Genomic DNA, 13,076 nt, shown 5'->3' with positions numbered 1-13,076 from the left:
TAATTTAGGTGTTTCATATATTGTGTTAACTAGCTATAATTAATAGAGAGAAGTGTCCTCTCTTATGTCCGTGCTTGGTCGACGCTACGTACTATACATACGTATAGAGAGGACTAGACACGCTAGCTAGCTAGTAAGCAAACGAAGGAAACAGAAGATCGTCATGAACATATATTCATACAGAGAGAAGTGATATCGACCACCTCTCCTTCTCCGAGAGATTGCTCGAACAACAAGTTCTCGTATATCTATCCGACACTACCGGCTACATATATACAATAGTTATTGTTGGGTTTCGTAGTAATTTCAAAAATTTTCCTACGCACACGCAAGATCATGTGATGCATAGCAACGAGGGGAGAGTATTGTCTACGTACCCAACGCAGACCGACTGCGGAAGCGATGACACGACGTAGAGGAAGTAGTCGTACGTCTTCTCGATCCAACCGATCAAGCACCGAAACTACGGCACCTCCGAGTTCGAGCACACGTTCAGCTCGATGACGATCCCCGGACTCCGATCCAGCAAAGTGTCGGGGAAGAGTTTCGTCAGCACGACGGCGTGGTGGCGATCTTGATGAACTACAGTAGCAGGGCTTCGCCTAAACTCCGCTACAGTATGATCGAGGAATATGGTGGCAGGGGGCACCGCACACGGCTAAGGAATAGATCACGTGGATCAACTTGTGTCAACTTGTGTGTTTAGAGGTGCCCCTGCCTCCGTATATAAAGGAGGAGAGGAGGGGAGGCTGGCCGGCCAAAGGGGGGGAGGCGCAGGAGAGTCCTACTCCCTCTGGGAGTAGGATTCCCCCTCCAATCCTAGTCCAACTAGGATTCCTCGGAGGGGAAAAGAGGAGGAGGGGGCCGGCCACCTCTCCTAGTCCTAATAGGACTAGGGGAAGGGGGGGCGCGCAGCCCATCTAGGGCAGCCCCTTCTCTTTTCCACTAAGGCCCACTATGGCCCAAATAGCTCCCGGGGGGTTCCGGTAACCCTCCCGGTATTCCGGTAAAATCCCGATTTCACCCGGAACACTTCCGATATCTAAATATAGGCTTCCAATATATCAATCTTTACGTCTCGACCATTTCGAGACTCCTCGTCATGTCCGTGATCACATCCGGGACTCCGAACAACCTTCGGTACATCAAAATGCATAAACTCATAATATAACTGTCATCGTAACCTTAAGCGTGCGGACCCTACGGGTTCGAGAACAATGTAGACATGACCGAGACACGTCTCCGGTCAATAACCAATAGCGGGACCTGGATGCCCATATTGGCTCCTACATATTCTACGAAGATCTTTATCGGTCAGACCGCATAACAACATACGTTGTTCCCTTTGTCATCGGTATGTTACTTGCCCGAGATTCGATCGTCGGTATCCAATACCTAGTTCAATCTCGTTACCGGCAAGTCTCTTTACTCGTTCCGTAATACATCATCTTATAACTAACATATTAGTTGTAATGCTTGCAAGGCTTATGTGATGTGTATTACCGAGAGGGCCCAGAGATACCTCTCCGACAATCGGAGTGACAAATCCTAATCTCGAAATACGCCAACCCAACATCGACCATTGGAGACACCTGTAGTACTCCTTTATAATCACCCAGTTACGTTGTGACGTTTGGTAGTACCCAAAGTGTTCCTCCGGTAAACGGGAGTTGCATAATCTCATAGTCATAGGAACATGTATAAGTCATGAAGAAAGCAATAGCAACATACTAAACGATCGGGTGCTAAGCTAATGGAATGGGTCATGTCAATCAGATCATTCTACTAATGATGTGACCTCGTTAATCAAATAACAACTCATTGTTCATGGTTAGGAAACATAACCATCTTTGATTAACGAGCTAGTCAAGTAGAGGCATACTAGTGACACTTTGTTTGTCTATGTATTCACACATGTATTATGTTTCCGGTTAATACAATTCTAGCATGAATAATAAACATTTATCATGAAATAAGGAAATAAATAATAACTTTATTATTGTCTCTAGGGCATATTTCCTTCACCGGCCACCTCTCCTAGTCCTAATAGGACTAGGGGAAGGGGGGGCGCGCAGCCCATCTAGGGCAGCCCCTTCTCTTTTCCACTAAGGCCCACTATGGCCCAAATAGCTCCCGGGGGGTTCCGGTAACCCTCCCGGTATTCCGGTAAAATCCCGATTTCACCCGGAACACTTCCGATATCCAAATATAGGCTTCCAATATATCAATCTTTACGTCTCGACCATTTCGAGACTCCTCGTCATGTCCGTGATCACATCCGGGACTCCGAACAACCTTCGGTACATCAAAATGCATAAACTCATAATATAACTGTCATCGTAACCTTAAGCGTGCGGACCCTACGGGTTCGAGAACAATGTAGACATGACCGAGACACGTCTCTGGTCAATAACCAATAGCGGGACCTGGATGCCCATATTGGCTCCTACATATTCTACGAAGATCTTTATCGGTCAGACCGCATAACAACATACGTTGTTCCCTTTGTCATCGGTATGTTACTTGCCCGAGATTCGATCGTCGGTATCCAATACCTAGTTCAATCTCGTTACCGGCAAGTCTCTTAACTCGTTCCGTAATACATCATCTCACAACTAACATATTAGTTGTAATGCTTGCAAGGCTTATGTGATGTGTATTACCGAGAGGGCCCAGAGATACCTCTCCGACAATCGGAGTGACAAATCCTAATCTCGAAATACGCCAACCCAACATCGACCATTGGAGACACCTGTAGTACTCCTTTATAATCACCCAGTTACGTTGTGACGTTTGGTAGTACCCAAAGTGTTCCTCCGGTAAACGGGAGTTGCATAATCTCATAGTCATAGGAACATGTATAAGTCATGAAGAAAGCAATAGCAACATACTAAACGATCGGGTGCTAAGCTAATGGAATGGGTCATGTCAATCAGATCATTCTACTAATGATGTGACCTCGTTAATAAAATAACAACTCATTGTTCATGGTTAGGAAACATAACCATCTTTGATTAACGAGCTAGTCAAGTAGAGGCATACTAGTGACACTTTGTTTGTCTATGTATTCACACATGTATTATGTTTCCGGTAAATACAATTCTAGCATGAATAATAAACATTTATCATGATTATAAGGAAATAAATAATAACTTTATTATTGCCTCTAGGGCATATTTCCTTCAGTCTCCCACTTGCACTAGAGTCAATAATCTAGATTACACTGTAATGATTCTAACACCCATGGAGCCTTGGTGCTGATCATGTTTTGCTCGTGGAAGAGGCTTAGTCAACGGGTCTGCAACATTCAGATCCGTATGTATCTTGCAAATCTCTATGTCTCCCACCTAGACTAGATCCCGGATGGAGTTGAAGCGTCTCTTGATGTGTTTGGTTCTTTTGTGAAATCTGGATTCCTTTGCCAAGGCAATTGCACCAGTATTATCACAAAAGATTTTCATTGGACCCGATACACTAGGTATGACACCTAGATCGGATATGAACTCCTTCATCCAGACTCCTTCATTTGCTGCTTCCGAAGCAGCTATGTATTCCGCTTCACATGTAGATCCCGCTACGACGCTTTGTTTAGAACTGCACCAACTGACAGCTCCACCGTTTAATGTAAACACGTATCCGGTTTGCGATTTAGAATCGTCCGGATCAGTGTCAAAGCTTGCATCAACGTAACCTTTTACGATGAGCTCTTTGTCACCTCCATATACGAGAAACATATCCTTAGTTCTTTTCAGGTATTTCAGGATGTTCTTGACCGCTGTCCAGTGATCCACTCCTGGATTACTTTGGTACCTCCCTGCTAAACTTATAGCAAGGCATACATCAGGTCTGGTACACAGCATTGCATACATGATAGATCCTATGGCTGATGCATAGGGAACATCTTTCATATTCTCTCTATCTTCTGCAGTGGTCGGGCATTGAGTCTTACTCAATTTCACACCTTGTAACACAGGCAAGAACCCTTTCTTTGCTTGATCCATTTTGAACTTCTTCAAAATTTTGTCAAGGTATGTGCTTTGTGAATGTCCAATTAAGCGTTTTGATCTATCTCTATAGATCTTAATGCCTAATATGTAAGCAGCTTCACCGAGGTCTTTCATTGAAAAACTTTTATTCAAGTATCCCTTTATGCTATCCAGAAATTCTATATCATTTCCAATCAGTAATATGTCATCCACATATAATATCAGAAATGCTACAGAGCTCCCACTCACTTTCTTGTAAATACAGGCTTCTCCGAAAGTCTGTATAAAACCAAATACATTGATCACACTATCAAAACGTTTATTCCAACTCCGAGAGGCTTGCACCAGTCCATAAATGGATCGCTGGAGCTTGCACACTTTGTTAGCTCCCTTTGGATCGACAAAACCTTCCGGTTGCATCATATACAACTCTTCTTCCAGAAATCCATTCAGGAATGTAGTTTTGACATCCATCTGCCAAATTTCATAATCATAAAATGCGGCAATCGCTAACATGATTCGGACGGACTTAAGCATCGCTACGGGTGAGAAGGTCTCATCGTAGTCAATCCCTTGAACTTGCCGAAAACCTTTTGCGACAAGTCGAGCTTTGTAGACAGTAACATTACCATCAGCGTCAGTCTTCTTCTTAAAGATCCATTTATTCTCAATTGCTTGCCGATCATCGGGCAAGTCAACCAAAGTCCATACTTTGTTCTCATACATGGATCCCATCTCAGATTTCATGGCTTCAAGCCACTTTGCGGAATCTGGGCTCACCATCGCTTCTTCATAGTTCGTAGGTTCATCATGATCTAGTAGCATGACTTCCAGAACAGGATTACCGTACCACTCTGGCGCGGATCTTACTCTAGTTGATCTACGAGGTTCAGTAGTATCTTGATCTGAAGTTTCATGATCATTATCATTGGCTTCCTCACTAACTGGTGTAGGTGTCACTGAAACAGTTTTCTGTGATGAACTACTTTCCAGTAAGGGAGCAGGTACAGTTACCTCGTCAAGTTCTACTTTCCTCCCACTCACTTCTTTCGAGAGAAACTCCTTCTCTAGAAATGATCCATTCTTAGCAACGAATGTCTTGCCTTCGGATCTGTGATAGAAGGTGTACCCAACAGTTTCCTTTGGGTATCCTATGAAGACACATTTCTCCGATTTGGGTTCGAGCTTATCAGGTTGAAGTTTTTTCACATAAGCATCGCAGCCCCAAACTTTAAGAAACGACAACTTTGGTTTCTTGCCAAACCACAGTTCATAAGGCGTCGTCTCAACGGATTTTGATGGTGCCCTATTTAACGTGAATGCGGCCGTCTCTAAAGCACAACCCCAAAATGATAGCGGTAAATCTGTAAGAGATATCATAGATCGCACCATATCTAGTAAAGTACGATTACGACGTTCGGACACACCATTGCGCTGTGGTGTTCCGGGTGGCGTGAGTTGTGAAACTATTCCACATTTTTTCAAATGTACACCAAACTCGTAACTCAAATATTCTCCTCCACGATCAGATCGTAGAAACTTTATTTTCTTGTTACGATGATTTTCAACTTCACTCTGAAATTCTTTGAACTTTTCAAATGTTTCAGACTTATGCTTCATTAAGTAGATATATCCATATCTGCTCAAATCATGTGTGAAGGTGAGAAAATAACGATATCCGCCTCGAGCCTCAATATTCATTGGACCACATACATCGGTATGTATGATTTCCAACAAATCTGTTGCTCTCTCCATAGTACCGGAGAACGGTGTTTTAGTCATCTTGCCCATGAGGCACGGTTCGCAAGTACCAAGTGATTCATAATCAAGTGGTTCCAAAAGTCCATCAGCATGGAGTTTCTTCATGCGCTTTATACCGATATGACCTAAACGACAGTGCCACAAATAAGTTGCACTTTCATTATCAACTCTGCATCTTTTGGCTTCAACATTATGAATATGTGTATTACTACTATCGAGATTCAATAAGAATAGACCACTCTTCAAGGGTGCATGACCATAAAAGATATTACTCATATAAATAGAACAACCATTATTCTCTGATTTAAATGAATAACTGTCTCGCATTAAACAAGATCCAGATATAATGTTCATGCTCAACGCTGGCACCAAATAACAATTACTTAGGTCTAATATTAATCCCGAAGGTAGATGTAGAGGTAGCGTGCCGACTGCGATCACATCGACTTTGGAACCGTTTCCCACGCGCATCGTCACCTCGTCCTTAGCCAATCTTCGCTTAATCCGTAGCCCCTGTTTCGAGTTGCAAATATTAGCAACAGAACCAGTATCAAATACCCAGGTGCTACTGCGAGCATTGGTAAGGTACACATCAATAACATGTATATCACATATACCTTTGTTCACCTTGCCATCCTTCTTATCCGCCAAATACTTGGGGCAGTTCCGCTTCCAGTGACCAGTCTGCATGCAGTAGAAGCACTCAGTTTCAGGCTTAGGTCCAGACTTGGGTTTCTTCTCTTGAGCAGCAACTGGCTTGCTGTTCTTCTTGAAGTTCCCTTTCTTCTTTCCTTTGCCCTTTTTCTTGAAACTAGTGGTTTTGTTAACCATCAACACTTGATGCTCCTTTTTGATTTCTACCTCCGCAGCTTTCAGCATTGCGAAGAGCTCGGGAATAGTCTTGTTCATCCCTTGCATATTATAGTTCATCACGAAGCTCTTGTAGCTTGGTGGCAGTGATTGGAGAATTCTGTCAATGACGCAATCATCCGGAAGATTAACTCCCAATTGAATCAAGTGATTATTATACCCAGACATTTTGAGTATATGCTCACTGACAGAACTGTTCTCCTCCATCTTGCAGCTATAGAACTTATTGGAGACTTCATATCTCTCAATTCGGGCATTTGCTTGAAATATTAACTTCAACTCCTGGAACATCTCATATGCTCCATGACGTTCAAAACGTCGTTGAAGTCCCGATTCTAAGCCGTAAAGCATGGCACACTGAACTATCGAGTAGTCATCAGCTTTGCTCTGCCAGACGTTCATAACATCTGGTGTTGCTCCAGCAGCAGGCCTGGCACCCAGCGGTGCTTCTAGGACGTAATTTTTCTGTGCAGAAATGAGGATAATCCTCAAGTTACGGACCCAGTCCGTGTAATTGCTACCATCATCTTTCAACTTTGCTTTCTCAAGGAACGCATTAAAATTCAACGGAACAACAGCACGAGCCATCTATCTACAATCAACATAAACAAGCAAGATACTATCAGGTACTAAGTTCATGATAAATTTAAGTTCAATTAATCATATTATTTAAGAACTCCCACTTAGATAGACATCCCTCTAATCCTCTAAGTGATTACGTGATCCAAATCAACTAAACCATGACCGATCATCACGTGAGATGGAGTAGTTTTCAATGGTGAACATCGTTATGTTGATCATATCTACTATATGATTCACGCTCGACCTTTCGGTCTCCGTGTTCCGAGGCCATATCTGCATATGCTAGGCTCGTCAAGTTTAACCTGAGTATTCTGCGTGTGCAAAACTGGCTTGCACCCGTTGTAGATGGACGTAGAGCTTATCACACCCGATCATCACGTGGTGTCTAGGAACGACGAACTTTGGCAACGGTGCATACTCAGGGAGAACACTTCTTGATAATTTAGTGAGAGATCATCTTATAATGCTACCGCCAATCAAAGCAAGATAAGATGCATAAAAAGATAAACATCACATGCAATCAATATAAGTGATATGATATGGTCATCATCATCTTGTGCTTTGTGATCTCCATCTCCGAAGCACCGTCATGATCACCATCGTCACCGGCGCGACACCTTGATCTCCATCGTAGCATCATTGTCGTCTCGCCAATCTTATGCTTCCACGACTATCACTACCGTTTAGTAATAAAGTAAAGCATTACATCGCGATTGCATTGCATACAATAAAGCGACAACCATATGGCTCCTGCCAGTTGCCGATAACTCGGTTACAAAACATGATCATCTCATACAATAAAATTCAGCATCATGCTTTGACCATATCACATCACAACATGCCCTGCAAAAACAAGTTAGACGTCCTCTACTTTGTTGTTGCATGTTTTACGTGGCTGCTACGGGCTTAAGTAAGAACCAATCTCACCTACGCATCAAAACCACAATGATAGTTTGTCAAATAGACTCCGTTTTAACCTTCGCAAGGACCGGGCGTAGCCATACTTGGTTCAACTAAAGTTGGAGAGACAGTCGCCCGCAAGCCATCTCTGTGCAAAGCACGTCGAGGGAACCGGTCTCGCGTAAGCGTACGCGTAAGGTTGGTCCGGGTCGTCTCGTCCAACAATACCGCCGAACCAAAGTATGACATGCTGGTAGGCAGTATGACTTGTATCGTCCACAACTCACTTGTGTTCTACTCGTGCATATAACATCAACATAAATAACCTAGGCTCGGATGCCACTGTTGGGTTTCGTAGTAATTTCAAAAAATTTCCTACGCACACGCAAGATCATGTGATGCATAGCAACGAGGGGAGAGTATTGTCTACGTACCCAACGCAGACCGACTGCGGAAGCGATGACACGACGTAGAGGAATTAGTCGTACGTCTTCTCGATCCAACCGATCAAGCACCGAAACTACGGCACCTCCGAGTTCGAGCACACGTTCAGCTCGATGACGATCCCCGGACTCCGATCCAGCAAAGTGTCGGGGAAGAGTTTCGTCAGCACAACGGCGTGGTGGCGATCTTGATGAACTACAGCAGCAGGGCTTCGCCTAAACTCCGCTACAGTATGATCGAGGAATATGGTGGCAGGGGGCACCGCACACGGCTAAGGAATAGATCACGTGGATCAACTTGTGTCAACTTGTGTGTTTAGAGGTGCCCCTGCCTCCGTATATAAAGGAGGAGAGGAGGGGAGGCTGGCCGGCCAAAGGGGGGGAGGCGCAGGAGAGTCCTACTCCCTCTGGGAGTAGGATTCCCCCTCCAATCCTAGTCCAACTAGGATTCCTCGGAGGGGAAAAGAGGAGGAGGGGGCCGGCCACCTATCCTAGTCCTAATAGGACTAGGGGAAGGGGGGGCGCGCAGCCCATCTAGGGCAGCCCCTTCTCTTTTCCACTAAGGCCCACTATGGCCCAAATAGCTCCCGGGGGGTTCCGGTAACCCTCCCGGTGTTCCGGTAAAATCCCGATTTCACCCGGAACACTTCCGATATCCAAATATAGGCTTCCAATATATCAATCTTTACGTCTCGACCATTTCGAGACTCCTCGTCATGTCCGTGATCACATCCGGGACTCCGAACAACCTTCGGTACATCAAAATGCATAAACTCATAATATAACTGTCATCGTAACCTTAAGCGTGCGGACCCTACGGGTTCGAGAACAATGTAGACATGACCGAGACACGTCTCTGGTCAATAACCAATAGCGGGACCTGGATGCCCATATTGGCTCCTACATATTCTACGAAGATCTTTATCGGTCAGACCGCATAACAACATACGTTGTTCCCTTTGTCATCGGTATGTTACTTGCCCGAGATTCGATCGTCGGTATCCAATACCTAGTTCAATCTCGTTACCGGCAAGTCTCTTTACTCGTTCCGTAATACATCATCTCACAACTAACACATTAGTTGTAATGCTTGCAAGGCTTATGTGATGTGTATTACCGAGAGGGCCCAGAGATACCTCTCCGACAATCGGAGTGACAAATTCTAATCTCGAAATACGCCAACCCAACATCGACCATTGGAGACACCTGTAGTACTCCTTTATAATCACCCAGTTACGTTGTGACGTTTGGTAGTACCCAAAGTGTTCCTCCGGTAAACGGGAGTTGCATAATCTCATAGTCATAGGAACATGTATAAGTCATGAAGAAAGCAATAGCAACATACTAAACGATCGGGTGCTAAGCTAATGGAATGGGTCATGTCAATCAGATCATTCTACTAATGATGTGACCTCGTTAATCAAATAACAACTCATTGTTCATGGTTAGGAAACATAACCATCTTTGATTAACGAGCTAGTCAAGTAGAGGCATACTAGTGACACTTTGTTTGTCTATGTATTCACACATGTATTATGTTTCCGGTAAATACAATTCTAGCATGAATAATAAACATTTATCATGATTATAAGGAAATAAATAATAACTTTATTATTGCCTCTAGGGCATATTTCCTTCAGTTATCTCTTACAAATATAATCATACGGACTCAGGGTCCACATAGAATTCTCCGTCTTCAGGGATCACGTGGTCAAGAAAGAATGCCGCCAATTCCTCTTGAATTGCTCGCATGCGAGCTGGTGCTAGGAGTTCATCCCGCTTTCGAAACATCTAATTTAAAGAAGGGGGTCAATACATATATATATATATATATATATGAATGAATGAAACTCAACACAAATGATGGTAATAAAATAAAATTGTGAATGTTGTTATTTACATACTTCATATTGTTCGTCAGTGTAGCCCCGCTCACAGGTCGTGTGGCGGATGGACTCGCAAACGTAGTATCCACATAAATCATTCCCTTGTTCCTGCCACAACCACTTTACAAGAAATAGAGGTCAATCAAACTGATAAGCAAGAATGCCAAATGGTATTGATGAAACTAGCGCTTGAATGACTAGTAGATGCGCGGAACATGCTACTATAGTACTTACTTTCGGGTGTCTAAATTGGAGCTCCTTCGGCAGTCCTGGAGCTTTTCTGGTGAATTTTCTCCAAACCCTGCCGGACAAGAAAACAATTACTTGATATATCAGGAAATGAACAAAGTTGCTGATATGGTGGATAATGATCGATTTAACTTACTTCTCGAGTATTTGAGTCATGTCTGCATAGTCCTGGGGATCTTTTCGTCTTGAGTCTAAGACGGTTACTAGTCCCTGCTCAAGCTTAATCTCTAGGAGAATATAGTGGAAACTGCACACGCATGCATAACTCATCAATTACATTACTATAACCTTGACTAATATATAAGGGAAACCGAATACGCACAAGACAGTAACACTCACTTGAAGTTGTAAGGAAAGAGTATTATATCTTTGTTTTCATTTATTACGAACGACCGTAGCAAGTTGGCCTCGGTAGCTGCGACATGAAATTTAACCTGAGTTGCATCTATGAGATATGTGTTAATGAACCCAATATCACCGACTTGTCTTTTCTTCAATTCTGCGATCTTCAATCTGCATAATATAGTGAGGATGATTATAAATACATGCAATGAAAGAGCTGAGCTATATAGAGAGACTTAATGACAGAAGTAGTACTACTTACAGACAGTAGCAGGCGACCGTTGTTTTATCGAGGGCCAATTGATTGAAAAACTGATAGAACTCCTCAAATGGAACATGCAACAGTTCAATTCCAACGAGGTCATGCTCCTTTTTAACTTTCACATACAAAGTACTCCTCCCCCCAGAGTCTCTGCAGATTTTCATGTACCAATCATGCAATCTTCGCATCATCGTTGATAGAGATCTTTCATCTTTGACGAGAGGCTTCCCGTACTCGTATCTTTGTATCTGCACGTCCATGGGTTCATAATGTACATCGTCGGGCAGGTAATCTGCAAGATTGCTATAACCGGGCACCATCCTCGGATCATTAGCGATGTTGTGGCTAGGCACCTTGAGCGGGGGGCACGATTGCTTCGCTTGTTCGCCGAGCTGTGCAATTTGTTTCCCAGCTCGTCGTTCTTTCAGCCTTTGATCACTGACAGTACTTCCCGACCGCTCCGCTTCGACAAATTCCTTTCCAATAATGCGCTCATAGTTTCCTTTCGGCGGAGACTTTGGTGGTTTTGTCAGGGCAGCCAGAGTGCGCTTCGCTTTCACCGGATCTACCTTGTCCTCTGGAAGTGGATGTCTCTTTGCTTTCAACCCTTGAAACCAGTCATCCACTTTGGTTCGTGCGATCTCGGTGTTCTCCTCCGGGGTCCTCTCGTATGGTAACTTCTCTGGAGTCTTCAGAGAAGGACCGAATCTGTATGTCCTCCCGCCTCTGGCTGTACTGCTAGACGCCGGCCGAGCAGACGGAGCGGTTGTCTTCTTTACTTGCTTACGAGGCGGAGGAGAAGGACTACGAAGCGCCGGAGCAGCCGGAGCGGCGGCAGGTCTCTTCCGCCCTTGCCGACGAGGCGGAGACGGAGGAGGCTGGCTGCTCGGGCGCGCCGGCGCAGGCGGAGAAGGAGGCGGAGTGCCGCCACGCGCTGGAGAAGGAGCCGGTCGAGTGCCCTGATCGTCACTCGCCGGAGGAGGAGGCGGTGGAGGAGGCGGAGTGCCCTGATTCACCGGAGGAGGAGGAGGAGGCGGAGGCGTCCAGTTCGGAAGGTTGATGAGCTCCTTCCGCCATAGGCATGAAGTCTTCAGAGCAGACCCCAGCCAAGTCTCCCCTTCACCGGTAGGGTGGTCAAGCTGGAGGTCCTCAAATCCCTCCATTATTTCATCCACCATCACCCTAGCATATCCTTTTGGAATCGACCGGCAGTGAAAAGTTGCGCCGGGTTCAGTAGGATAAACAGAGCCAACAGCCGCCTTGACCTTCAAATTCATCCATTGCGTCATAAGGTGGCAATTTTGAGACTCCATGATAGCATCCACGGGATAGCTGGCAGGAGCCGTCAAGGCATGCTCCGGCTGAAGCAGCTCGGTGGAAGCCACGCTGCTTCTGCGCTGAGATGGCGGGGTAGCTTCGGGGGAAGCTTCAGCAGTACATTTGCTATGATTTGCTTCTTGTTCCTCTATCGCGTCTACCCTTGCTTGCAGCGCCTGCATTTGGGTCTGCTGCACTTTTTTCCTCCTCTTATGGGATTTGTAACCGCCTACGTCCGGAAACCCAACCTTCCACGGAATGGATCCTGGCGTGCCTCGTGTCCGTCCAGGGTGCTCAGGATTCCCGAGGGCCATTGTGAGCTCGTCATTCTCTCTGTCTGGAAAGAACGTCCCTTGTTGCGCTGCTTCGATATACTGCTTAAGCTTCCTGACTGGTATGTGCATTTGATCGTTCGTCCAAATGCACTTCCCTGTTACAGGGTCCAAGGTTCCGCCAGCCCCGAAGAACCAAGTCCAGC

This window comes from Triticum dicoccoides, chromosome 2A (assembly GCF_002162155.2).
Source record: "Triticum dicoccoides isolate Atlit2015 ecotype Zavitan chromosome 2A, WEW_v2.0, whole genome shotgun sequence".
Taxonomy (NCBI): Eukaryota; Viridiplantae; Streptophyta; class Magnoliopsida; order Poales; family Poaceae; genus Triticum; species Triticum dicoccoides.
This window is presented reverse-complemented; position numbering follows the sequence as displayed.